The following is a 5132-nucleotide window of genomic DNA, read 5'->3' as shown; positions in this document are numbered from 1 at the left end:
AAGACCAGCCTGGACAACATGGCGAAACCCCATCTCTATTAAAAAATATGGCCGGGCGCGGTGGCTCAAGCCTGTAATCCCAGCACTTTGGGAGGCCGAGGCGGGTGGATCACGGGGTCAAGAGATCGAGACCATCCTGGTCAACATGGTGAAACCCCGTCTCTACTAAAAATACAAAAAATTAGCTGGGCATGGTGGCACGTGCCTGTAATCCCAGCTACTCAGGAGGCTGAGGCAGGAGAATTGCCTGAACCCAGGAGGCGGAGGCTGCGGTGAGCTGAGATCGTGCCATTGCACTCCAGCCTGGGTAACAAGGGCGAAACTCCGTCTCAGAAAAAAAAAAAAAATACAAAAATTAGCCAGGCATGGTGGTGGGTACCTGTAATCCCAGTTACTCAGGAGACTGAGGCAGGTAGAACTGGTTGAACCCATGAGGCAGAGGTTGCAGTGAGCCAAGATCATGCCACTGCACTCCAGCCTGGATGACAGAGCAAGACTCCCTCTCAATAAATAAATAAATAAATAAATAAACCTAGCTGGCCATGGTGCTGCACACCTGTGGTCGCATCCAATTAGGAGACTGAAGCAGGAGGATCAGTTGAACCTTGGAGGTGGAGGCTACAGTGAGCTGTGATTCACCACTGCAGTCCAGCCTGGACAACAGAACAAGAACCTGACAAAAAAAAAAAAAAAAAAAAAAAAAAAAAAAAAAAGCTTGGACTCTGGACCCAGGCTGCCTGGTTTGAGTCTCAGCTCTGTCACTTACTAGCTCTATATAACTTGGGCAAGTCACTCACCTCTCTGTGCCTCAGTTTCCTCATCTGTACATCAAGAATAATAATGGCACCCATCATCATGTTGTGAGAATTCTATGAACATGTAAAGCACTTTCCATCATACTTAGCACATTATGAAAACTGTATTTTGGTTATTGTTTGCAAAAAAAAACCCACCCTGTATTGTTTGCTGTTATTGTGATTAGATGAATGGCAGTCATCAAATTCTTAGCAAAAGCGAAGTCAGAGAAAACTTTAAATCAGCCAAACATTTTTTATAATTTTTAATCTTTCCAGTTTTCTCTACAAAAACCAAGATTCCTCTATTCATCCTATGAACAGTCGACCTAGGCTTTTTTCTTTTCTTTTCTTTCTTTTCTTTTCTTTTCTTTTCTTTTCTTTTTTTGAGAAAAGGACTTGCTCAGTTGCCCAGGCTAGAGTACAGTGGCACAGTCACAGCTCACTGCAGCCTCAACCCACACCCCCAACCCCGGGGATCAAGCGATCCTCCTGCCTCAGCAACCCCAGTAGCTGGGACTACAGGCACGCACCACCACTCCCAGCTATTTTTTTTTTTTTAGAGATGGGGTCTCACTAGGTTTCCCAGGCTGGTCTCGAACTCCTGGGCTCAAGTGATCTACCTGCCTCAGCCTCCCCAAGTGCTGGGATTACAGGCATGAGCCACTGCTCCCAGCCCAGCATAGCCTTTCATGTGGCTTTGCTGAAGATCGTTCAACTAAACCAGTGAGACTGCACATACGTTGAGGGCCTACTGTGTGCCAGACCCCTGCTAGCTATGAGAGTCAAAGATGAAGCCCTGGTGCCCCTTGCTGGCTCTCCCAATTCTACAAGAGAGACAGGCCAGTCACAGACATGGAGAACAGTGAGCTAACAGGACCCAGGCCTGTGAGGGTAAGAGGAGGTGCACCCCCTTCTGCCCAAAACAACGGGGTGTCCCTAGAGCAGGTAACTGAGCCAGAACCTGTGAGGGAGGACATGCAGCAGGAAGTGAACTGCAGAGGCCTGCAGGACTTCTGGTCTTGGACTCCAGCATGCAGGGGTTGGCAAACGTGTTCTGAAAAGGACCAGCTCGTCAGTATTTTAGGCTTTGCAGACCCTGCAATCCCAAATGAATGAGTGTTGGCTAGGGGTGAACGACACTGTTGAGGAAAACATGCGGAAGACAGAACCGAAGCCCTATGCTGGAAATGGCCAACCCCTCCACAGATCAGTGGGTCCAGTCACTTCAGGAAGATCCCTCAGGCTGCAGTGGTGAGGATGGAGGGGAAGCAGGAAGGTGTGGCACCTGCAGGCAGGAGGCCTTGCACCGGATGAAGGAACCATAGCCTGAACCAGTGGTTCCCCGCTCAGGTGTACCTGACAGTCACCCAGAGAGATCCCAAACTGCCTCATAGCCTGGCCACCCCCAGCTAATTACATGTGAATTTCTGGACATGGGGATCTGGCACTGGTGCTTTTTATAGTACCAGGGATTTCCAGTGTCAGCCCACACTGAGAACCACTGGCAACATCTAAGGAAGAAGAGGCAGAAATGTGGGAGGGAAACAAATTCAGACAGTCCCTACTTATGATGGCGCCACGTAACAAAATTTTTTTTTGAGACAGGATCTCACTGTGTCACCTGAGCCGGGGTGCAGTGGCACAATCTCGACTCACTGCAACCTCCACCTCCTAGGTTCAAGTGATTCTCCTGCCTCAGCCTCTGGAGTAGCTGAGATTTCAGGTGCCTGCCACCACACCCAGCTAATTCTTGTATTTTCAGTAGAGACGGGGTTTCACCATGTTGGCCAGGCTGGTCTTGAACTCCTGGCCTCAAGTGATCCTCCTGCCTTGGCCTCCCAAAGTGCTAGGATGACAGGCATGAGCCACCGTGCCTGGCCCACTTAACAATTTTTTGACTTTATTATGGGGTTATAGTGGGGAGTGTAACCCCGTTGTAAGCTGGGAGCATCTATATTGGGAATTTTCGGGGAGTACACAGCCTATAAAACTGCTTGGATATGAAAAAGTAGATTTGAGGGAAGAATTAACCATATCACGCCCCCTCAATAAGGGGGATTAAGTTTCCCTTCCGCCTCGCTCTCAAAGAGCCCGGAGCAGTGCCTGCCATGCACTCACCCCTGTTCTCCCTGCTAAGAACTTGCCCCTCCCCCTCCTCTTTCTCTTTCTGAAATTGTGGTAAAATATAATTATAAAATTGACCATTTTAGCTACTTTTTTTTTTTGAGATGGAGTCTTGCTCTGTCGCCCAGGCTGGAGTGCAGTGGCACAATCTTGGCTCACTGCAACTTCTGCCTCCCGGGTGCAAGTGATTCTCTTGCCTCAGCATCCTGAGTAGCTGGGATTATAGGTGTGTGCCACCACGCCTGGCTAATTTTTATATTTTTGGTAGAGACGGAGTTTTACCATGTTGGCCAGGCTGGTCTCAAACTCTCAACCTCAGGTGATCCACTTGTGTCAGCGGGCTTTTTTTTTTTTAGACAGGGTCTCACTCTATCACCCAGGCTGGAGTGTGGTGGCACAATCTCGGCTCACTGCAACCTCCCCCTCACAGGCTCGAGTCATCCTCCCACCTCAGCCTCCTGAGTATCTGGGACTACAGGCGCATAGCATGACACCCAGCTAATTTTTGGTGTGTGTGTGTGTGTGTGTGTGTGTGTGTGTGTGTGTGGTGATAGGGTTTCACCATGTTGCCCAGGCTGGTCTGGAACTCCTGACCTCAGGTGATCCACCCACCTCAGCCTCCCAGAGTGCTGGGATTACAGGCATGAGCCACCACACCCAGCGTTTTAGCCACTTTTAAGTGTACAGTTGAGTGGCATTTAAGAATGTTCACATTGCGTTACATCACAGTGGCATTTAAGAAGGATCACAAGCAACACCGCCATCCATCTCCATTTCATTTTCCCCAACTGAGTCTCTGCCCCTATTAAACACCAACTCCCCCATCTTTCTCCCTCCAGTCCCGGCAACCCCCCTCCTACTTCCTGTCTCTATGAAGTTGATGCTCTAGAAACCTCAGATGAGCAGAATCGTACAGGATTTGTCCTTTTGTGTTTGGCTTACTTTACTGAACCTAATGTCCTCAAGATGCACCCAAGTTGTAGCACAGGCCAGAATTTCCTTCCTTTTTCAGGCTGAATACTATTCCACCGTGTGGCTGGAGCACATTTTGCCCATTTGTCCGTCTGTTGATGGGCGCTTGGGTTGCTTCCAGCTTTTGGCTATTGTGAACCATGGGTGTGCAAATATCTCTTCAAGATCCTGTAGTCAATTCCTTTGATTATATACTCAGAAGTAAAATTGCTACATTTCTGTACTTTTTTTTTTTTTGAGACAGGATCTCACTCTGTCACCTAGGCTGGAGTGCAGTAGGGCAGACATGATTCACTGCCGCTTCCACCTCGTGGCTCAGGCAGTCCTCCACCTCCTTCAGCCTCCCGAGTAACTGGGACCACAGGTGCACACCACCATGCCCGGCTAATATATTTTTTTAATTTTATAGAGACAGGGGTCTCACCATGTTGCCCAGGCCAGTTTCAAACTCCTGGAGTCAGGAGAGCCTCCCATCTTGACCTCCCAAAGTTGCTGGGATTACAGGCATGAGCCATCAAGCCCGATTGATGTTTAATTTTAATCACGCCTGTAATCCCAGCACTTTGGGAGGCCGAGGCAGGCAGATCACTTGAGGCCAGGAGTTTGAGACCAGCCTGGCCAATGTGGCGAAACCCTATCTCTACTAAAAATACAAAAATTAGCCAGGCATGGTGGCAGGCATCTGTAGTTTCAGCTACTTGGGAGGCTGAGCTAGGAGGATTGCTTGAACCCAGCAGGCAGAGGTAGAGATCGTGCAGCTGAGCTACAGCCTGGGCAACAGAGCAAGACTGTCAAAAAAACAATGTTTTTTGAAGAAATTTGCCTGTCTCTCTCACAGGACTGTGGCTTCATCTATAAATCCCTCCACAGCTGGCCATTGTCATGACTCTTTCTGGCCTATTTGGCACATGGGCTGGTGAGACTCTGTATGAAACTGAATGGTAACATTCAGGGAATTACTTCTAGCACACTTTCACTTAGTGGCAGGGGAGAGCTACAACTTGTATGGAGAACAACCCCCCAAAATTGAAGCCATTACAACTAAAGAAACTCCAGGGCAGGGGTTGAGGATGGAAGGGAGAAGTTACTAGGAAATACATTTTAGGAGCAGAGGCACCGGCAGGCCTGGGACTTGCATAGGGCAGGTACTGGTGCGGCCTAGGTGAGGAGAAATTATGCCTGTCCATACATGACCCACCTGCCTATTAGCAGAACTTCGTTAAGAAAAGAAGAGTAGGC

The sequence above is a fragment of the Cebus imitator genome, unplaced genomic scaffold (assembly GCF_001604975.1).
Source record: "Cebus imitator isolate Cc_AM_T3 unplaced genomic scaffold, Cebus_imitator-1.0 Scaffold125, whole genome shotgun sequence".
NCBI classification, from domain to species: domain Eukaryota; kingdom Metazoa; phylum Chordata; class Mammalia; order Primates; family Cebidae; genus Cebus; species Cebus imitator.
The sequence above is the reverse complement of the archived record's forward strand: the minus strand, read 5'-3'. Positions refer to the sequence as shown.